Consider the following 24402-nt stretch of genomic DNA (forward strand, 5'->3'; position numbering starts at 1 on the left):
CTTTGCTTTGTTTTTGCCCAAGTTTCATGGATCATTAATTTCACTGGAAAGAAAATAGGGCTAGTTTACTTTACATATCACCCGAAACCTTGTGTATTCAAAGAGTCATTGTTTCAGGACGGATGAAGAGCGAGCGGTCATTTTTTAGAAGTAAAACCCATTCATTTTTCACGTTTGACAATGTGTTTTTAATGCTTTCCGACAAGGACAAGGCCGGCGTTCTCCCTGAAAAATGGCTCAAATTCAATATGAGAGGATCTTTTTTTTTTTTTTTTTTTTTTTCTTCAGGGCATCTGCAATATGTTTGTGCCTAAACACACAGTGCGACCACGGTGAGGGTTTGGATTTAGCCGGCAAAAAAATCAAGGATGGTTTGTTTTACACGCTGTCGTCACAACTGTTCAAAATAGGGTCATTAGCGGGGGTTTGCCGTGTTTTTACTAACACCCACTCAGCCTTAAAATAGACTGTTTTTACCTCACTCTGTTGATGTTACTACTTTCCTTTCTCTTTAATTCTCTCTCCTTCCGATTCTTTTCTACATTCCCCTCCCTGCCAGTACAGCCTCAGTGGCCTTGGTAGACGGATAAAGTTTCACACTCACTCTCTCTCACACACGCACACACACACACATCAGGAGTGCTGCTATGGTCAGCCCTGTCAGGGGTGATTCCACCCAGTATATATAATTTAATTGTGAAATAACAATAATTTCCCTCTGCAATTTCCCTGTCAGTTATTCTCCCACTCACTCCGCTCAGCCCCCCCCTGCATCCCTCTGCCTTAATAAAGTAGTGACTGGACTGATTTAAGCCAAGATAAACACTAAAAACATCATTTAGAAGTCCACAACTATGTTTTATAATGTGGCCGTTTTTTCCCAGCTTATTTTACACGCCTCTGGCCACGGCTGCACTCTTAAAAAATCGGAGGTACTCTTGGATTTGAAGTGATCGTAAAAAAAAAAAAAATATGTGCATTTTGGAAACGAGGTGAAGGAAATTCACTGTTTAATACTGCAAAGATTTAGCCGGCCCGGTTAGTAAAAGTGAAATCAGCGAACCAAGTGAGGACTTTGACAAACTGTGTCAGAGCTTGCTTCATCGAGCTACCATGAACCCTGTGACTGAGATGTGTTGAGCACCTGTTTGCCCCAAAAACATCCAGATGAAGCGTCTAATTTCAAACATTTCAGTGCCTTTTTAAAATTTCGGCGTGATGACAGCTGACACTGAGCGATATCTACTGCAATGCTCAGAACGCTGTACACCTGCGAATTTCCAGCACATTTGTTTCAAGCCTTTGGTTTAACAGTGTAAAACCAGATGGGAACTTTCCACTGGTTTTGCCTTCCACCTTATGTCAGTCTAAACTTTATAATCCTGCAGCCTTGACAGATCCCATCGCACCATACTGTACTTCCACCGCAAAATCACACAGTGCAAACCGGAACATTGGCTGTGTAGTCGCAGTCCCATTTACAAATGTCTCACGACTGATGTTATATGGTTAGGAAAATACTTTGTGTGCTGTGTATTAGCATCCTGTGCTGCAGCTGTTTCCAAAGTGACGTTATGCTTTGAGCGAGAAAGCTTTATTTTTTCGCAAAGCCTTTGACTGCTCTGTTTTATGTCTGCTTTAAGGACTGATTTTATAGTCAACGCTGCTTGATATACTGAAGCTACGTGGAGCCACAGAGGTAAAGATATAATTTATAGATTAGGTAAGCTGGTCAAAGACACACAGATGTGTAGGTACATGTTACTGGATGCTGTTTAGACTCTCGTGTCCTTGGGAGTTCTGAGGTAATCGTAATTATTAAGTCTTTAAACTTGTGTATGTACGGCACATCTGATAATCATCAGCGCAAAGCAGCTACATTTTTTCCCATTAAAGACCCAACTTTCTTACAATCGTGCTCAAAAACAGGAGTTTGTTCTGACATTCATTTTAAGCTCGGTGGGCTTTTACTCTCACTCCAATCTCATCATATGCACTGGATAGATTTGAATACAGCCATATTTTACTGGAAGATTAATTATTTGGGAAAAGCCAGTCTGAAAAAAAGCACATTTTTTCTGCAGTGGCAGTAAAAGAGAGCTCAAGGACTGGTCCAACACTTTGCGACACACAATGTTTCTATTACAAAATGCCTGTTCAGCTCTATTTGTCCATTTTAATTTGAGATGGGCTGCAGTGACCGCTGCGGCGGTATTGCAGGACAGATCCATGATCCCTGAATGTGTGCGGGTCTGTTTGCTGGTGTATACATGCCTGTGTGTGTGTGTATGTGTGTGTGTGTGTGTGCTACTATTAGGAGTGTATTCTTGAGTCAGCACGCACAGTTCATGCTCGCCTGTGTGTGTTTTCGTTGCAGTGGTCTCTCTGTTGCAGTAAAAGGGCCTCTGCAGTCAGTGATGGAGGAGACTCTTTAGAGGCAACCCACCAGGGAGATGCTATCGCTCGTGTTTGTGCGTGTGTGTATGAGAGTGTCTGTGTTTGTGCGTGAGAGTGATGTTATCATATGTGTCTTTGCTGCAGCCTACACACTGAGGTCATAGCCTTACTCGTCAATCTTTCCTCCCTCGTACACACATGGACACACACATACACAAGATCATCCGGCGGCTTGCAGAGCTCCAAACATCTTCTACTCTACTTTTAAGATGCTGGATATTAAGCCAGGCGTGAAAAACGCCTTAAATAATAAATTAATACTCCAGAACAGCTTTCAAAAATTAGGTTGCTTTTCAGTATCTGGCAACATTACTGCGCTGCACACACAACACTTCTGATCATGTAATCTTTGTCACATTTAATTAAATTATTCAGATATTCCTCCTAACTGATGTCTTTCTTTGTGCAAAAATAAATCTTAGTCCCTGGAGAAAAGTTGCATTTCATTAAAATTAACTCTACGTGAGTTAATTCCCTCTCTGTTATGTGTGAAAAAAGATAAAAAATGATGGCACGAATGCAAATTGTGAGTCAAGTTTGGAAAATTCTGGAAATTCCTGTCAGATCTGATGCATTTTAAAACAAATTCAGCCTAAAACTAATACAAAGTGCACAGTTATATATGTGCTCAGTGGTGGAAAGTAACTTAGTACTTTTACTGAAGTAATGTACTTAAATACAGTTTTAAGGTGTTGTTACTGTTACTTTATTCTTCCAGTCTTCCACAGAGAAATATTATTATATTATTTCTACTCCACTACACTTATTTGACAGCTTTCCTGCTACTGTAATACTGTACTAAAGTACTTTTTTTTGGAGGACTTCACTTGTTATCACGATTTGTACATTGCTGTATTGGTACTTTTCCTTAAGTAAAAGATCTGAATACTTCTTCAATATGTCACATATGTTTTCATATACATGCATACATTCATATATACATGTATGTATTATATGTCATAACACAAATCTGATCTGTCCCACATGTGAGCAAAAAGTCTGAATCTATTAGCAAACAGAGTAAATGTAAAACAGGCTGTGGACGTTCAAGGTGGCTGCTCTGGAGATAAAGCCTGACGTGATGATCTACATGTTCTCCAAACCCCTGTGAACTTCAAGTTCGAGCTCATAGCTTCACTTTTATCCCCGGCGTGTTCTGTGTTTGCTGACAGACGGTCGGACGATCTTGTGGTTTGAGGTACCAACCAACATAAGGTCAGAGTTCTGATCCGCACGTCCTGTAACATCTGCCTGTCCTGCTTTGAGTGACCTACATGAAAACGTCTCTAGATCTGGAAGCAATAAAACTTTAAAAACTTAGATATGAATCTCAAAAAAAAAAAAAGAAAAAGAAACACATGTAACATGCTTGTATGTGTGCGTGTGTGTTTATGTTTGTGTGGCTGCTCTTGAGCTCTGTTCAGTTGTATACTGAATCTGTGTGTATCCGGCTCCACAAAGTCTGAGCCGCCTTTGTATGTGTGTCTGAACGTGTGTGTGTGTGTGTAATAAAGTGAATTTTCTATTAGTCTCTATTATGCTCAATCAGCCTTAACAGATACAGATCAATACACTGACAGGATGTCTGATTTACAACGGCCTCTAAAACACAACACAACAATGTAACTTTATGACTGTGATTACAACCAATATTGACTTTGCGTTCAATACGATTATTCTCTCTCGTAATCACTAACATTAGTTACGGTTTGTGAAAAGCAGCAGAGTGAAAGAGGAGCTCTGACGACTGAATTACCGAACACAACTTAAAGCGTGTCATAAACGTCCCTTTGCGTATCAGTATCGAACTGTCTTTTTATTGTACAGTAAATGTCTGATTGTACTCACACTGCAAAAGCTTTGTGCTGCAGTGTATCAGACGGACTTTTCTGAATAAACGTTAACGTCTCGGAGTATTTTTGTCCTCGTGTGTGAATTTGAATAAGAATTAAAATAAAAATAGACCCATCTGAAGATAATTTCCGCAGCTTATCTAATATACGAAGCTCCAGTTGAACCGTTTTTATTTCTTCTGCTGTTGCTATCACTGTAAAAACACTGTAATCTATTTCAATTTTCCACAATCATCTTGGAATATTAGACTTCACTTTTTCTCGCGCTGATGTCTCATTTTAGATGGGACTCCTGGGTGAAAACATTCTGGTGCACTTGGATCTACGCTGAAATCAATACTCCATTGTGGGAATGAAACCGCAAACTGAAAGCACAACAAAGCAATTTTATGACTCTACTTACAACTTCATTGTTGCTACAATTGATTCAAACTGCCTCTAATAATTGAACATTATACAGAAATCGTTGATGGGCCAAAACAAAGGTTCTGGAAACACACATTGTTTTTATCAGCGTCTTACTGGACGAGCACCATCAGTGTTACGCTGACAATTTATCTCAACCTGAGAGCTGCTCTGCAAGCAAACTGCCATCCTCCAGCTCCAGTTCCTCGAGCATCTATGTGCTGGAAAGGTAAATGTGTCATGTGTCTCGGCTGGTTTCAGTGACTCTTCCTCAGTGACTCGTCATCAGGAACGGCAGGTGAATTCAATTAACGACCTAATTGGTTAGAAAATTGGCAGCTGGCCTGAGAATCGGGATTAAGGCCGGCCCACCAGGCGAAACTCTGTAGCAAAATCAAATCATTTCATCGTGCTCAGTGGAATTTGCCTGGAGAGGAAAGGAAAATGTGATTCTTATGCATCCAGTTCAGCTGTAGTAAACCTCAACAGCTCAGAGTATAAACAAAAAGGGTACGGTTTGCAGAAAGTTATGAGACAGGACTGATGGTACAAATACATCTTTAGACCAAACTGTGTGAGCTAATACACTCATGAGCCATTTCTTTAATCAAATGTACAATTCTGATGCCAGGAGAGCTACTGTGGCTAACCTGGGGTATCATGGTGCCGATTAACTAGCAAATGAATTGATAACTCAGAAGCTAAAACAGCTCAACAACTAACACCGACTTTAAAGATCACTCGCACAGTTCCATCTATTTTTGCTGGTAGATTGTAGAAACAGTATAAAGATTTTCTTTGGAAAGCGGATACGTTACTGCTCTGTGACCTCTGCCTTGGAGTGACAGCAATCCGTCTGGAAAATCCATAAAACTATTAAGAAATATTTCAACCTCTGTGTCGGTCAGTCCCTCAGGATTCTATTAGCAAAGGGATTTCCTATAGATCTTTTTCTTCCATCATAAGGAAGGCAGAGATACTAAAAGCCAACGCATCCACAACTTATTTGCATTTTAAATAACTTATTCTTACGTGTCGCCTTCTAACTGTCTGCCTTCATACTACAGAAAAATCGTCTCATGGTTAATGTAATAGCAGCAGGATGAGTTCATGGTCCTTCTCTGGAGGTTGTTAAAAGTTGATGTGGGATTAGTTAGAGGAAAAGGGAAAAGAGACAGAAACGCAGAATGAATTAAATACGAATATAGTACTTTGTACTGGTTTCATACTGAAAAAAATGTCGATGTGGATCATAATTAATGTTCACAAGGAAAATCCAAGACCTCCAGCTAACCTACTGCGTTCAATACATCATGTGTGAAACAGTGGAACAGCATTCAATATCAAATACCTAAAATAAAATGCAAAGGAAAGGTTACGCTGTAATTAAGGTTATCAAGTTAAATCAAGGTAACGTTCCTGTTTTCTAAAATTGAATTTTTTTCAGGATGGAAATTGGTATTCCAGTGCCGCGACTGAAACAGTATTGAACGGGAAGATTAAATGCAAAATGTTATTTGGCAGAGGATAAAATGGGCCGAACAGCGAATGGGGTGGACAGGTCAAAGCAGGTAGAAATTGTATCAGAGAGGAATGTTGATTGTCATTCAAAGCATGCATTAAGATAAACTGTGAAGCCGCTGCTCGCATTGATTTTGCAGGAGTGAGCGTGTAAACAGGTTTAAATGCATCCAATGATGGGGAAGATCCTTGAGTTTAAAATCTGCTCTTAATCTGTTCTATAAAAGCGCTCGTGCAGCTGTGCATGAAGCAAAAAACTACAAAAACATGGATAGTGCACACAGAATAATATTTGTTTACTCATGCAAAAGAAGAATCTAACTCTAAAAGAATTTTTACAAAGCTGTGGTAATGCTGGTCGCTTTCCAGAATTTAGAAAAATATAAACCTGCTGTCTACGATGTGTGAAGTTGGGCTAATTTTCCTTCTTGCTGAAGCATCCAGCAGCTTAGCTTAGCTTAGCTTAGCTTAGCACAAAGACCAGACACAAGTGGAGGCAGCAACCTCACAGAGCCAGGCTAGCTGTTCCCAGTCTTTGTGCTATGCTAAGCTAAGCAGCTGCTGGCAGTAGCTAAAATATTTTTGACTCCCAACAAGAAAGCACATACTATGAGACTATTTGTGTTTGTGGCTGTTCTGTAGCAGAGCTTTCTTGCAGCTGCACCTCCTCTGGCAGTCGAACTGAACTGCAGTGGCTGCTGGTGACACAAAATGCACAACTTCCAGCACGCAGATTGATTTTACCGGGCTGAACACCAATAGCAAGTGGCACTGAGAACAGCACACGTACAGCAAAGAAACTGGCTATAGCTTAAATCACTGTGTTAATTAATCAGCAGCACAGAGTAGGCGTGAATTTATGTGAGCACATTATTACTTTACTCTTCATCGTTCATCCCAACACCGAAATATCATTTTAAAACAAATGTGGAGTGTGCTCTGCTGCAGGTGTTTTTGCTTTGACAGGAGTTCTAACAGGAATTTATTTCTCTGAGAGCTTTTCCCACACAGACACTGAAAGGGGGCCAACTGTCGAAAGGCCTAAAAGACTCTTTGAGCTGTGTGGAGAGCCCTCAGCATCTTCCCCGAGGCCTCATTACAGCTTCAGGAGAGGAGGCAAAAGGGGAAACGCACGGACACTTCACTCCTTCAGCCACTCATCTGTTTAACCCCTTCACGGCCACCATTCACTCCTTCACTGCGGAGAAAGAGCAGCGTGACGAGGCTTAACGAGCGTTCCTCTTTCAGTCAGACAGGTCACATGATCATTTAACCTCTCTCTAGTCACAGGAGAGACAGGGGAGGGGAGATATCTGCCTATAGGCGGATCTTAGGATAAATATGATGAGTGTGTGTGTGTGTGTGTGTGTCCGCTGCCACGCATGCTCGTGTGTATATGTTGCAGGTTGGACAGCTGCGTCCCGTCTCGCTGAGTCAGACAGTGAGACTCGCCGACCCTTGAAGTAATCAGTCATCTGAGACTCACACAATGGCACAGTCCGAGGGTATGCCTCTGTATAGGTGTGTGCGTCCGCTGGAGTGTGTAGGTGGTGTGTTTGTGCGCATGTACAGCCGTGAATGCATGCGTGTATCTTTTTTTTCCCACTGTGTGTGCGTTCAACAGACAAGGACAAACAAATGGTTTTCAAGGATGTAACTGTGTGAAAGAGAGCTCGAGCGTATGTGTGAGTGTATATGTTTCTGTGTGTGTGTGTGTGTGTGTGTGTGTGTGTGTGTGTGTGTGTGCGCGCGTGCGTGCGTGGTTGCTGAGGCTATGAGACACAAAGAAAGAAAAGGCTATGCGAATGAATGCTCCCGTCCTTCATTCAGGGTGCGTCTCTTTTGATCAGGACATTTCAGCTTGTAAGCTGAAGTGATTTTTGACCCTGTTGACTTTAACGCAGAACTCAAAAGGTCTATGAGGTCTGCAAACAGGCTTTAAGGGCCTTTACGTATAAGAGTTAAGGGCTTTTAGTGGTTCAATTGTCTCATATTTGAACTTTCCCACGGGGTTTAATGCCTGCTTTACCACTTTACCCTCGCAGCCTGGTGTTAAATCGTGTATGCGTGAGTGTGTTTTGTTTGTGAGTATGTGTCAAATGTGTGTGTGTGCATTTGTTCTCCAGCTCCTTTTGAGTATTTGAGTTGCTGCATACATATATGTGTGTGTGTGTGTGTGTGTGTGAGTGAGTGTGTGTGGGCCAGTTTAATAAACTCTGGAGTGTTTGAACAACCAAAGTCGCGCAATTTACTCCTCGCATCTCAGAGAAAATTGACATTTCCAAAGTGTTGCTGTTGGAAACCACCCTGGGAAAGCTCAGCTGTTTACAACCCGAACCGAAAAACACTCAGGGGTTGAGATAATTAGTAGTGACCGAATCTTGAGCTTTGCCGCATTTAAAGTCCAAGATTATATTTATGACAGAGTGAAGCGTAGGACTGACCGCTCTTCAGGTGAAATCAGCTTCTCTCAAAGAACTAAGCCATTCTGTAAGTGAAACCTTGACATTTTGAAATCCGGTCTGTTATTTTTCTGCTGAAAACACGGTTGCACAAACGGAGGCAAGAGAAGGTTTCTGTATCGGCGCTCCAATTAACTGAATAATGGATGTTTGTATTATTCCTCGCCGAGACCAGTAGGTGCTGAGCGCTGCAAGCTTTTCGGATTGCCTGACGGACAAAGGAAGAAACTTTGTCCAATAATGTGCCGAGCTCTTGGCAAGGAGTTATAACGGATTGAAATACAAGGGTATCTTTGTGAAAAATCAAGGCTCTTTGAATCGGGGTGTAAATGATAGTCCAAATGTGGAGTTGAGTTACAAAAGCTGCCCCTAAAACCACAACCTGATGATGTTGATTTTAATCAAATTAACTTAGACTAAGTAAACAGGGATAGAGGGTGATTATCATTGGACAGCTCCATGTGGTTTGGCACGAGGCTGAATGTGTGCAGGAACTAAATGCCAGGCTTTTGCTTTCTGATATTTCATAATATGTCATCCGTCTATTCCGCTTGAATACAAATGCTTTGTGGGTTTCCAAAAATGAAAATCTGCAAGCAAGACATGGAGAAGCAAGGGAGGAAGAAAGAAAGAGGAACAGACTAATAATATGGGAGGGAGGAAGACAGACAGGAAGAAAGATGTACATAAAAATCCACTGATGAGACCATTACACCTTAAACGGGAACAAATTAGATCGCAGATTGCCTCTCTTCCTCTGCCTCTCTCCTCCTCCTCCTTTCTTCTTGCTCTCATCTTTTTTCAATTGTCTTTAAGCTCTGCTCCATTTCCACCTTAAATCGCCCCTCGTCCTCCCTCCTCCTCTCCCTCATCACCATTTCTCCTCCTCTTTCCTGTCCTGCCACCCAGTGGGATGTGATTAATTGTGAGTGGGTCAGACTGCTGGCACAGAGCTCTTCCAATATCTGACGCTATTCCCACCTCTGCATAATCACCCCCCCCCCTCCCCGCCCCCCCGCCCTTAGCATACTTTATTGCAGAAGAAGAAACGTTTTGACAGAGCACATCGTCATGTTCGAGCATTTCAGCAGCACAAATGCAAAGAATGAGTAAACTACATTTTGCATTTGGAGATGTTTACTTAAAACAACTCAAAATTAACAATTTTGAAAGCTCGGCTCGGATTGGGCGATATCACAATATGTAGCCAAGACGACAGGATTTTCTGTAAACTAGATTTATTATATGGTTGCTATTACTTCACTCCTTCAAGGTCTATTGGCGATGTTAAAAATCAATACAAGCAACATAAAGATACTGTTGAATTTAGAGGATTTTTGCATCATTGTGATGAAGTACTTTGATTTTTTGCGGGATCTAACTGACAGGATCTGGCTTTTTTCTAAAAACTGATTCATTGCTTGAATATCCAAGGTGTACACACCAATATCACAGCATACTTTGACGACAAACTTTATCTGGGGGCAGTATGAGGGGTTTTGCTCTTGCAGCACTGTGCAAGAACTTAAAACGAAGACTCAACCTGGACAAAATGTTTTGGTTTGAGAGCTGTGAGATCAGCTGCTTATCTTAAATGTTTCAGACAGAATCAACAGACAACCTGTAACTCTACCCTGCTGATGTAATCGTGTCAGTGCTGGTTTTTGGTCACCACTCCCCCCTCTGACGGATATTTCACCCCGTCTCCGCCCTCACTTCCCTCCCTTTGTTATCACCTCCACCTCCTTTCCCTTCACCTCTTCTCTCCCTCCCTCTCTCTCATTTCCATCTTTCTGCCTCCTCCAGCCCCTCTGACCCTTTATCTGTGTCTCTCTCCAAACCAACAAACTCTAAAGCACTTTATAAATCCACTATCATTATTCAAATGGAAACAGTCAACTGTCACAGTTTCTCTTTATCTCCTTTTCAGGCGCTGCCCCGACTGCTTTCTCTAAATCCCAAATAAATACGTCTAAAACCACTGTCATTATTTTGAAGACAGTAGTTACCTTACACTCTTATCTCAGTCATTCTCCCCTGGCTTTATTTTTCTCCTCTCTCTTTTCCCTCATCACTCACCCTCCCAGCGAATTTCATACACATGTTTCTAAACTTGAAATTCTTGTGCTCACTGCTGGCTCTCTCTTTCTTCTTTTCTCAATTCCTGACCCTCCATCTTGTCTTCTGTCTTTCTTGCCTTTTCTCTCTCTTTCCCACAGTTCCTCATCCCTCTCTCTCTCTCTCTCTCTCTCTCTCTCTCTCTCCCTCAGGTCAGACCCTCTGTCTTTGCCAGGGAGCTGTTTGTTGCCAGGGTGTGATGGCTCTGCTGAGCCCGCTGACTCAAACAGAAGCCAGAAGGCCAGCCAAACCAAAATCACTGAACAGCAGAAAGCTGCGCTCCTCTGTTCGCTTCTGACCCCTCCGTGCGCGCGCACACACACACACACACACGCACGCACACGGACATATAGATACGCACATAGAAGAAGATGTGGTGGAACGTGCAGTATAGGGCACAGGCGTGGACAAGCACTGACAAAGGTAGCTGCATACACTTTAAGTGAATTTGCTTTCTCAGAAACCTCTGAAGTGTGCAAACACACACACACACACACACACACACACACTAGCCTTTATATTAACAAACTTTAGGTTCAAGAAAGGTTCGTTTCAGGGGCTTCGATCCAGCGCCCACGCGTCAGGGATATAAGACAGATCTGGAGGCAGGACGCGACCACAGAAATGCAATCGTTACTGAGGGCGGCGCAGGCTGGACACACACCAACTGCACTGGGGATATTCTGACATGTAGGGCAGAGCGAGCACGCAGACACAGGCGCGCGCACACACACACACACACACACACACACACACACACACACACTCACAGTTTCACTACCCACTAACTCTTGTTTAATTCTGACAGTTGGACCAGCAGAGTTGCACAAACACAAAACAACTCTGTTTGGCCATACTCGAAGTTCAAATTACATTTAAGGCGAAAGGCGTGCATGTGTACGCGCACACACACACACACACACACACACACACACAGAGGGTATTTCACCATACTGAAATTACTACTGGGACAAGCAGAAACACTCTGTGTCTCTTTTGTATTTCCTCACAATAGCAGGAGACAACAGGCACTCAGCAGCATGTATATCATCTGGAGCCTCCCCATCCTGTTTGATGAACCGGAGGACTGGATTTGTTTAGACTTTGTTTTTGTCAATTCAATGCTTTGATGCTTATTTTTTCTCTTTGAATGAATACTGAATGAAATACTGACTTGAAATAGTGAAACTGAGCTGGAAGCATAACACGGGCTGTAAATCATCATCATCTGTCTAATAGCACAATGTGCTGGACTTTTGATGCTAATCTAACACATCGCGTACCATCTGAGATTGACTTAGTCATGAAGACACTTTCCCCTTAACCGACCTTAAAAGAACAGATTAATTTATTCTACTTAATTGATTTTATGCTCCTCACTTTTTTTTTTGTCAAATACATTATTAGAAAAGCTGAAAGGCAGATGGAGCGATGGCCATTTATCAGTCATATGACATCTAATTTTAGCCTTATACAACGTGCTATTCATTTTCTTGGCTTGATCAGATATGAAGAAATAGGTGTATGAGCAAAGTTGTTGCATCTCCTTGTGACGAGTTCGAGGATGTTTTTTAGTTTGTCAGTTTGATGCTACACTTTTATGATTTTGACCTACTTTGTCGACTATTTATTGCAAGTAAGTATTGACATTAAGTCACAATGACACTGCATCTTAGAGGCATGCTTCTTCCTCTAATTAATATATTCCCTGTTTAAACAAGATACTGGAGTCAGACATCGAGCAGGGAGGGATTATATGAAAATGTAAAGGGATATAATCGAATATAATTAGGGACACAGTGGCTGTTTTACTTCATGGAAGGAGCAAACATATCTGTTCAAAAGGATTTTATGGAAAAAGTAATGAGGAATTTATATAATAAGACAACGCCTCATTTGAGGACTAAGCTTTGTTTTTCTGTCTTAACTTGGTGTACTTTTGTTTATTTCTATTTTGATGTGACAGAAAAAGCCTCGTTTTCATTTCAATTTGGCATCGAAATGCGAGTGCAGCTCTCCCAGGGTGCATCGTTCTCATATAGCGTGCACAACTGGCCAAGTGTAAGTAATGTCATTTGAAAGCACAGTATTTTGGCAGCCTTTGTGTGAGTGTATGAGATGATTTCCTTATAACAGTGCTGTTGGAAGCATCATTAAAGAGTAATGCTAACACTCCGACTCCCATTCCAACACATCCACTTCTTTTTTAAAGTGTATTTTCAAACTTGCAGCCATGAAGGCTTCTGGCATCTGGCAAAAAAAAAAAAAAAAGAAAGAAAGAAAGTTTGAGGAGAAAGGGAGCCCCGGTGGAAGCGAGGCCGAGAAGTCAACAGCTCAGTAGGTGGAAATACAATTCATGCCTCCAGCTTACAAGCCTGATACACGTCATGCTGTTTTTCTTGCTGTTCTTCCCTCCTGATGTTTAAAAAAGTTATTCTGGTCTCACCGCTTGGTTGAATAATCCTTGATTTGAAGATGTCAGAGTCTAGGCTGACTCCTATTGGCTCAAAGTGGAGGCGAAATTACCTACAACTGTAAATATTTGCAACCAAATAAGAGGAAAGGGAGGTGGGGAATGATAGAGGTGAAAAAGGAGGAGAATAAGGGTATACAGAAGAGATAGAGATGGAGAAGAAGAGGAGGGGACAAGCCAACGAGAGGATGAAAGTGAAAGGGGGATGAGAAAAGATAAAGAGGAAGCAGATGGAAAGAGGAATGACTCTCGAAGGCGAAAAATGATTGAGAAGACAGAAAAAACAGGTCGGAAGGCAAGAGGGGAAGAAGAAGGAGAGGACGGAAAAAAGTTTTGGAGTGTGTGTGTTAGAGCAAGAGAGAGAGAGAGAGAGAGAGAGAGAGAGAGAGAGAGTTACAGGCGGAGTGAAAGTCACCTTGTGGAGCTACATTGCACTGAGCAACTCTGTCTGTCTCCCCTTATGAATTATGGCAGTCGTTGGTTGGCCAAAACCCCTCTGCTACACACACACACACACACACACACACACACACACACACACACACACACACACACACACACACACACACACACACACACACATTTCACTCCTCTCTGTCTCTCTTACTCTATCTTTTCCTCACTCCCTCCTTCTCTCTCAGTGGTACACCCACATCCAGAAAGCTGTGCTTCATGGAGAAAAGCGATCATAAAATATGCAGCTGTTCCACTGCTCTTTAGAGTGCTTCTCAGACCCCTTGACTCTTTATGTGTGTGTCTCCGTGTGTGTGTGTGTGTGTGTGTGTGTGTGCAGGCGGGCATGTCATGTAATGGCAGTGTGAGTCCTCTCTTCTCTCTCTTCTCCAACCAGCTCCATCTGTCTCTCTTTGTCACACCCTGGGTTTCTGTCTGTCCTGGTCCACAGTTTCAGTTTCTGAAAAATTTAATTCACTTCAGTTCAGAGGACATCATTTCATGACATCTGACCTGCTTCTCCTGCGCTCTCGCCATCTTTCATGCTCAACCCTTCCTTGTCGCTCGTGTTATGTTTTCTGTGGCGTCAGCAGAAAGGTAAGCTGTCCTGCAGGAGGGATTCGAATGGGCTACAGACTCAGTGTTGCGTCTTTCTTTTCAACTTTATTTGCACATGCAGACGATGCCATTAGCGAAGCCTTTGCTTTTATCTGCAGCATGTTTGCTTTTTGATGCTTGTAAGCAGTTCCATCACAAATCTGCAAGATATGTCTGTGGTTTCTTTTCCTATGATAAGTGCACTCAAAAATATCTCAGTCCACTCGCATGCAGCATGCTGTATTTCTACATCAACAGTCTTCACACAGTTAAAGATGTTGTAGGAGATGCTGTGTGCAGCATTGAAAACGATTACAGAAGATAATTGGGTATTCCAATAAAACTCCTCCAATTAGTGAGCAGGTAAGAATTGAGCTCTGGCTCAAGGACACTTCAATAGGTGCTGAATGCTGACGGACACATATTGAGTTTTCAGGGATTAAACGGGTTCAGATTATCTGATTTCTGATGGTATTGATGGTATCGAGTCTGCACACAGATGGAGACAACAAGTGGCTTCAGAGATCCATTCTGGTAATGCACAGAGAGCGTCATGGAGTCACATCCCATATTTGAACATGTCATTCAACAGCAGAAGACTCTGCGGCTCTGATGAAGCAGACATGGAAAGACTTGATGGTGGAAAAGAGGCCACATTTGAAAAGGCAAAGTTCAGCAGTGAAACAGAGTGCAGTGACTTTGCAGTAAAATGTGGGACATACATTCCCGTCACCTTGAGAAATAAACCGCCTTCAGATCTGAAGATAAACGATTCACTGAAAACTCACCTTCTTTACATTTTCTGACTGAGGTAGAGACCCCTTTGAAAAATGGAACTGATTAATTCTATTTATATCTGAAAATGATCAAGTACTTATCATCTATTTTCATTAATCCTCGTTGTCAGCAGAGAGAGAGAGAGAGAGAAAAAACTCGAGTCGAAAGATCAGCGAACGAAAACCGCGTCTAATTCAACTGGTTGAAAACTGGCCGATGAATAATTATTAATTAATCAGCCTCATATTAGCCTGACATCGCTGCTCTCCACCACTCATGGAGTCCTTAGAAATATAAACGCATGTGCACACAAACACACACCTCAGCGTGTGTGTGTGTGTGTGTGTGAGTGCGCGGCTGCATACGTGCGTGCCTCCCTGCCAGAACCATTTGTGAATTTATGATTGTGTATGCGTGCATTTATTAAAACACTTCTGCATGTTTTTCCTCTGTGTGTGTGTGTGTGTGTGTGTGTGTGTGTGTGTGTGTGAATGGGTACCCTTTCCCCAGCTCATTGGGATGCAAGGCGAGAGCTCGTCGAGTGAGAGCTGTCCAGGCTAGCTTTGGAGTCATTAGCGCGCTCGTTAGTCCAGTTATGTTAAATCTAAATTACCATTCATCATCACACAGGGACCCATCATTTATTCTGATGTGGCCTGGCAGACACATGCACTAACTGGATTAACTCATTCAGAGACACGCAGACGCACTTGCTAAAACACAGTGGAATTCCAAATCAGGCGTTAGCTATGAAGTGTTCTAAAATAGATTATATATTATTGATTGAGACATTGCACGGCATTAGCAATGATTGGTTTGCCCTTGTGAATGCAAAGTAGTGACAAACTGTGCAGACAAATGCATCCAGGCGGTAGAAACAGAAGCTAAAGGTCAGAGAATTGACCCTACAGGTCGGCGTCCTAGAGGCCCCAGAGGAACACTGAATGCTACTGTACTTAAAGAAGCAACAAAAAGTTGTAATCAAGCAAAGCTGAATTAAACGGTTCGTGAACAAAGTGCAGGAAACACAATTCTCACTTCCTATTTTGGGTACAAAAGGGCAGTTTTTCCTGCAGCTCTGCACTCCTCACTGACACGAACGAACACAATAATATATGGGAAGACTTGGGGGTACAGCAGAGGAGGGCTGGCCTGCATTCAGCGCTGGCTCTCAGCATTAAATTAGCTCTCGCTGAGTAAAAACACACGCTGGCACACAGAGTCATTAGTCGCTACAGGAGGAATGCCTACCATCTGCGCTGACGTGATTGCAAAGACGAGGAATTCTCGGGAATCAAACCGACAAAGTGGCTCCTCTGCCAAATACAAAGACTGTGTTTATCACATAATTACATTTCCACTTCTGCTGTGTTTATTGGTCTTACAAGTTTGAGCACATACAGCTTTGGCCATCAAAGGCTTTCAAAAAAAAAAAAGGTGGAATCAAAGCATTAGGAGGAAAGACGACTGTGGGGCTGTTGAGTTTAATGGTCGCCTCCTCAGTCGCGCATTGAGGGAAACGTCCTCCAACAAATCCCCTGTTAGATAAACACCGTTCAGGACACGCATCTCTCGGCAGGTCTGACCTTTGCAATGGATACAGAGAGAAAAAAAGTCTGTTTTTATTGTTTTCAATAATCTGAAGATAATCAGAGGAAGTCCCAAATTACAAAATGTGTCTATAGACTTCGGCGGTGCCAATCTACAGCAATCAAAAGCCCATACGGAGATGAAAAGGGCTGTCGACTAATTAAGATTAATCTTTTTGTCTAATGTTAACAATGAACACGGAGAGACTCGCTGTCATGCATCAATAACATTCGCCATTAGGAAAATCACTTGTTTAGAATTATTGTGCGGCTCTAATTGATTCTGATAGGTGTTTAATGACAAATATGATAAGGCCACCCCGGCTCGCACCCTGCCCGTGAAAGGCAGGAACACAGAGAAGATTTCAGGGCGTTTTGATCTTTAAAGGACACCGGTTTTGGCACTTCAGTGTGCCGTCACCAAACCAGTGCAGACACCTCTGAAACGACAGCTGTTTTCATATAACGTAATCGATGCTACTAATTCCTGGCAGGGCATCACAGAACACAGGCGGAGGAATGTCAATGGATCGACTCGTCTGGTGAAACGAAGAATAACAGTGGGTTTAGCAGCTTGATTTGTTGTTTTAAAAAGGATCTGTTTGCTGTACGAGAAGAGCTTTCAGCTGTCATATTGTTTCAGTTTAGCTTTATTTATCTTTTCAGGATAATCACAATGGATTCTTAAGCTTAACCAGGCGCTCAAGTTGCCTTGACTATATATTAACCAAAGTGTATTTTCCATAATTTAGACCTTTCCCTGTCTTTAACCATACTATAGCTGCCATGTGTGGATGTCGCAGAGAGAAACAGTTTTTAAAATGTTGGCTGTTAATAAAATACTCACTGAATCGTCCAATATCAACGTCCTTGCTGGTTGCCGTTCGAAGGATTTGACTGATAACTGTTAGCAGTGATTTCAGGTGCGTGATGAGATGTAAGTTCTGCTTTCCTGCATCGAAGTCAACGCACCACACGCCCGTCCGCCGCCTCCATCGCTGCGCCCTCGACGCTTGATGTTAAGAGACGCTGCATCAGAGTGTTTCTACATTTCCCCGTCCAGCGTGTGGCTTTAAATGACACAACATGTTTTGGAATTGACACCGGCAACAGCAAATGCCAAACGTCTGCTACATTTGGCCGTCGAATTGATACGGTGCGCCCGCTGCAGTGGTTCATGTTTGAGCACAGTGACATTTGAACTCCGCAGTGATATAAAGTCTGTGGTCTTGACCTGTTCTCAGACTTTATCCCTGCTCTGCGTGGTGCGCGGTGAGGCAAACGCTTCAAACCAACACAATGTTTCCGTGTGAAAACTCGCACTGCCCACCTGTTTGTACACCTCCCAACAAAACGTTCTGTTTTCTATCAAAATGCCGACATGATGCAGAACAGGCGGGGGTGAAGCAACTTCGTCCAAAATGTTGATTCATTATTTCTGTCACAAAAAGTGACTCCAGGCAGGTCATTTTTTCGCTCGTATACGAGCCTTTGCGGACAAGCCAAAAAGTTACTTCCAGAAATTGACTGGCAACTTCCCAGCCTCAGCCTCGCGCGTCTAATCTTCAGGCCATGAAAGCTTACCTAAAACCAGCAGAGCATGCTAATTTCCTCCTTTAATTTTTCACCGTGGCAGTCGTGGAGTTTATCTTCATTACGGGCCAGTGGAAAATGACTGGACGGATATTAAGCAGGGAGAAGAGATGACCTGCAGGTCAAGTTGGACTCAAAGCCACACTATGACAACAGCTAGAACAGGCCATACACAGGCTTCATTAGGACTTTTTGACTGACAGGCGACCGTTAAACATATTGACGCTCACCTTTCAAGGCTACTATGAAGGCAATTACTGAAGTTCAGCTTGTTTTTCCATCTGCCGGGGTTAGAAATGTGGGTATGAAAACACATAAAGTATATCTGAAATGTCCTTTCAGAATCCACTGATTGTAAAAGTCTAAAAAATAGTTTTCTCTAATTGCAGCATTAAGAATGTGAACAGAAGCTCTGAGCACTTCAGTCCAATATCAGTTTAATGGAACAAACTCTGCTTTCCGAGCTCGTATTTACATTTCAGCTCAGGCTGATGAAACTTAAAGATCCAGAAAACCAGCACACCAGTGACCCTGTCGGGGTCTCCGCCCTTCTGTTGAGAAACGCTGTTCTGAGTCTATCTGACAGCCTTGGTGGTCTGGAAACAACAAAGGGCCAAATTGAGTCAGTCAGTCAGACATTTGTTCCATCAATAATTAATGCCTCCCTGCTCTTCTCCCTCTGATCCTTTCAATCTATTTTCTATCTTCGGTCTTTGTTGTTTTTTTTTCCGCTAACGTCACATCAGTGTTTCTTCCTTGTTTTCTGTCTCCTATTTCATCTCTCTGATGTCTTCTTCACCTTTGTGTCCTACATGTCTTTCCCCTCTCTCGTCTTGTTTTTCATCTCCATCTTTTCGTCCAATCCGGTCGTATCCTTTGGATTTGTCTGATCTTGTATCTGTTTTATGTATCTGTCTGTCTCTTTGGTAGCTCTCTCCTTCCCTCCATCTCCTTCCTTCTTCCTTTCCTCGCCTATATCACCATATCTTCTGCCTCCCTCTGTCTCTCTTCTCTGGATTTCCCCTCCTTCTCTTCCTATGCCCTCCTCTGTATCAGCTGCCCCCCCCCCCGCCTTCTCCTCAGGTCCAACAGCAGATTAATAAATGATGTCCAGGAAACTGGCGGCTTTTACAACACCGACACCACACTCCTTCCTTCAAATCCCTCCTTCTTCCCTTTTCCATTTTGTGAACACCCCCCACTCCCAAAATCTCTCTTGTCTCTTCCCTCTCCTGGCAAAAAAAAAAAAAAAAAGGAAAAGCCTGGTAACCGCAGTCCTTTTGGGTCTAAATAAATCATAGCCCAGCTCTGCCTTGCTTTTACAACACCGATCCTCCACTTTTATGCTGGCAGCCATGAAAGAGAGAGTAGAGCGAGGAGGAAGTGAGGGAGACTATCTAAGGATATATGAGTAAAGGGGGTGGATATCAAAGGAAATGGAGAATATAAAAGTGTCTTTAGTCATATCCGTCTTTCTTACTTAACCTCTTCAGGAAGCAAAACTCCTCTGTCACATGGAAACATAAAGAGACAGCCGCTCAAAAAGGTCTACCCCAAACTTCATGGACACCGTTCATCTCTTAGAAAACAGCGTCCAGCATCCATGAATCAGTGAAGGACCGTCGGCTGGCGCGTGCTTCGTGCCTCACATCGCTCGGCGACCCTTTAGGATGCGCAGACGTGTGAAAGAGCTCTGTGCATCGTAAAGCAGCTGCAGGACACTGTGTCCTCAACGTGAAGAAGAAGTAGCTGCATTTTGATTTCGCTTCATGAAAAATGAAAGTATCAAAACAACTGAAAATGCAGTAATTCAATAATGCATTTTCATTTTTAAAATTGTATTATTAACTCGTAATAAATGAGTTCAAATCAGTTTACATAAATGATTACGTCATTTATATAACTGGCATTTTTTTTTTGCATTTTGATATTATTTTATAAATCTAATTCTTTCAAATGTCTCATAATTTCAACATCTTGTCTGATTTAATGAAAAACAAAAACATCCCATTACTCCCCTTTACTTCGAGAGAACAATTATAACAAGATTAATGAAACTAACAAACTAAAATCCATTTAGCATTTTCAAAATGAGCCCGACGCCCAAATATTCAGCTTCTGACTCGTCAACGCTGGTCCTGTGAAACATATTAAGCAGCTCAGATAAAGCCCAGTCCACCAAGAAACAGCGGCTAATTAAAAATGACTAGATTAATTAGTGTGGAGATTCGTTAGTGGTGCACGCACACACACACACACACACACACACAGAGTGCAGAGTTTCTTTCAATTGGCATGACCCATACACACACACACACACACACACACACACACACACACACACACACACACACACACACACACACACACACACACACACACACACCCATTTGTCCATTTGCCTGTCAGACTACATACAGTCTCTTATACGATACTTGTGAAATTTCTAGCTGATGTTGATGCAGTTATATTGAAATATAGAACAGTACACACACACACACACACACACACACACACACACACACACACGTACACGCACGCAGACAGACATCTTCTGGAGTGATCATCACAGCTCCATCATGCATCAACTCGTCACTTTTGACCAAAAAAATGCACACAAATGACAGGCACCAGACCACAGGTACACAGACGCAGCAAAACATGCTAAGCTTTTCGCAGACACACACGCGCTGACACATGCATGTCCAGTCACAGTACATTTGGATTCTTATAGTTGTGAGGACCCGCAGTGGCGTGACACATTTCCTGTCGTGTGACCTAACCTCCATCACGATACGCTCAATCCCAGATGTTACCCGGACTAAGGCTTCAATCAGCTATAACTTTGACTCTGAATTATTCTTTCAACTAGCAGATTACTCTCGGATAAAATGTCTGAAAATACTTACAACTTCAAATTAAGATTTCCAAGAGGCCAAGGTGAGATCTTCAATCATCTTGTTTGTTGGACCAGAGAAATAAACAGAGAAAAGCAGCAGATCCTCAGGCTGAAACCAGCGAATCTTCTGCATTACAGCTTGATAACAGACCTAACTATGGATCCAGTAATGGATTCATCAGCTACTTGTTTCAACACTGAAACTAACCTTCACCTAAACTCAATCTGAAGCTTTGAAGAAGCGACGGTCGACACTTCAGAGACATTTTCTCACTGTGAAGGTCCAAAATGCAGACCGGTCCTCACAGTGATAGAAGTACAAGACAACACTCACCTGCACATACACACACATGTTCAACAGTTTGTGTGGCCAGGTGTGCACACAAACACAGAAATACACACCTACCTGATGGTGCAGTCACATGACCTCCAATCACTGTTATCTCTATCACCCCATTTTGTACTGCGGTCACGAAATCAACCCCAGGAACTGAACAGATGGAGCTGTGCCTGTGGATATGTGTGTGTGTGTGTGTGTGTGTGTGTGTGTGTGTGTGTGTGTGTGAGAATGCATATGCAAGAATACGCATACATCTGTGTGCGAGTGCATTTGTGTGTGTGTTAAGATGCTTGAAATGAAGATCAGTCCAGCGGCAGAATTGCTTACTGTCATTCATGCCCTTTGCACATGTGCACCAACACACACACACACACACACACACACACACACACACACACACACACACCTGCCTTTATTAAAACGTCACATTCAGTGAATATACTGTGTGCTGTCATGCTGTCTGCTGTGAATGGGAACGGCTGCGTATTTACAGTGAATTGTAAATCCTGCCGAGTACTCAGCTGTCAGAGTCTTATGAATTGCTAATATGTTGTATCTCGCACTGCTGATCCCCCTCTATCTGCCCCCTATCACTTCCATTGTGCGCTGAGCAAAAAGTGCGGCAGGGGAATCAAAACAGCTAACTTTGCTAAAGGGAAATAAAACCCAGAAAGGGAATCACGACAGGATGAATCAAAGACAATAAAATGAGCGTTTTTTTGCAGCATTTCAAACAAATCCGAGCTGATATTAACACAAAACAGGAATAAAACGCTTTGTTTTCCCTCACAGCGTTAAAAGTACACGCGTACATTTATCTGACAAAGTGCAGGAGCCGTGAGGACATTTTATTCTGGGCTGAACGTGGTCCACAGTGCAAGCTGCCACGTGCTGAACCATTTCCCGCTGTATCCTCTGCTCTCTTTAATCATTCATGTGAACACATTAGGCAGCACCAGACTGCACCAAGAACAATCACACCTACACCAGCAGGATACTCACCAAGATGTGCCTGATACTGTTGGGAATCTCACTGAGCTTCCACATTACAAATACCTGGGTCCTTTCTGCTGTGTATTATGATAAAAATGCTTTTCAGCTCTACTTTCATCCCATCATATTCTTAAATATGAGTGATTTCAGGAGAAATGAAACATTGTTCAGTCAATGGTTCAATAAGAAATCAATTAGCAATTTGTTTTTGCTTTTGTCATGTTACATAAATCTGGTAAATGTACCCAATAGATTTTCGACAGATTTCTCATAAACTGCAGCTCTGGTCCGTGTCATTTCCTTAGCACAGACCAAGCAGTTTACATACTGCTCTCTGGTTTTATTAGTCTGTCTCGCACAATGTTGCTCGGTACAGTAGATGTTTATGGGATAATGAGACAGATTTCCTCCAAAAGAAGCCAATTAGTGTCCTCGTCTTGACTAAACAACGTGCTCAAAACCATCAGAATCAACAACTTCCTGTTCCTGTTCAAATATCAGCTTCAGCCCTGTATTATTTGTACTATGAGGCTGTTCTTGTCTCCCTGTGGACCTCAAACGTGTCCACTTAATGATCAACTAGCATTTAGCCCTGTGCTATGAGACCAGGGACGGACAGACTAGAGGTTGGGACGGTGCTGTCAGCCTTCTTTTTCTGTTCTTTCCAACCATCTTGTCCTCCCCTCTGCTGTCTCATTGTCTCGTTTCATCACCTCTGCCTGTCGATGTGCTTGTCTCGCTCTTTCTCTTTGTCCCTGCCTTATTTGCAATACAGTTTTACCCTCCGATAAACATATTCAGACACAATACCACTAACCTTTTCACTTCTCGGCTCCATACAGCAGAATATGAATGCACTGCCAACAACCCTGCAGACAAATGAATCGATGCTGGTTCCATCCAAACAAAGGATCTCTATTTGTTAACTTTTTCCAGCTCAGCCTTTCATGAAATTAAGACAAGACACGATAACCTTCATACATATTTTAGCACAAAAATAGGTGCAACACACAACAAAGCACAACATCTGCCTCTTTGTGAGAACAAATGCACACCATGGACACGCACACACATAATCGCGTGCAATGATGCGCGCCCGCACACACATTCAAGTGTTCACAAAGTAGACACGTTTCCCAACGCAGCCTCGAATCGCACAGTCGCCAGTCACACCTCTGAGCGGAGTGACAAATGAGCAGCTCGAGAAATGTGGACAGATGAGACGCACAAACTTACGCACGCACTCACGCACGCACGCACACACACGCGCTCAATCCCATACACAGCTGGAGGCAAACACCCGAGAGCATCAACATATTCCCATACGCTGAGGGAATCACCCACATGCACTAACACACATGGTGCAGAGGAAGCGCAGGTGGCTGCCACACTGTTGTCCTCACTCTTTGTGCTTCTGTGTCTGTGTATCGGTGTATTGCGAGTCAAGGACAAGACATTTGCCGGTGAATGAACAGGTACACTTCATCCTCCCAAGCAATGCACACAAGCACCTCAGCTCACACACACACACACACACACACACACACACACACACATACACACACACACAGGGATAACGCAAAAGAATATTCACACACACAGACAGGAGACATTTTCTCAACAAAAGCATCTTGAAGTTAAAGCTGCTTCTATACTGAAGACACACAGCAGATGTGCATAGGTAGAGAGACAAGGTAGAAAAGTAGATGGAGGGGAGAGAAGGAGGGATGACATGCAAGTGAGGGAGGAGAGGAAGGAGTGAATTTTTACATGAAAGGAAAAACATGCATGAAAGGTGGAAGAAACTGAAAAAGCTGATACCGAGAGGAGGCGAGCGCAGGACAGGTCCCTGCTACACAGGCAACACATGAA

The 24402-nt window shown here is 42.7% G+C and overlaps 1 protein-coding gene across 1 annotated transcript in view; it reads right to left on the bottom strand.

Moving 5' to 3' along the window:
• The window catches only part of slit3 (slit homolog 3 (Drosophila)), a 239000-nt gene that overhangs the window by 71801 nt on the left and 142797 nt on the right, over nucleotides 1-24402 (bottom strand). The gene's annotated exons all lie outside the window — the stretch shown is intronic.

This window comes from Chaetodon auriga, chromosome 9 (genome assembly GCF_051107435.1).
Source record: "Chaetodon auriga isolate fChaAug3 chromosome 9, fChaAug3.hap1, whole genome shotgun sequence".
NCBI lineage: Eukaryota > Metazoa > Chordata > Actinopteri > Chaetodontiformes > Chaetodontidae > Chaetodon > Chaetodon auriga.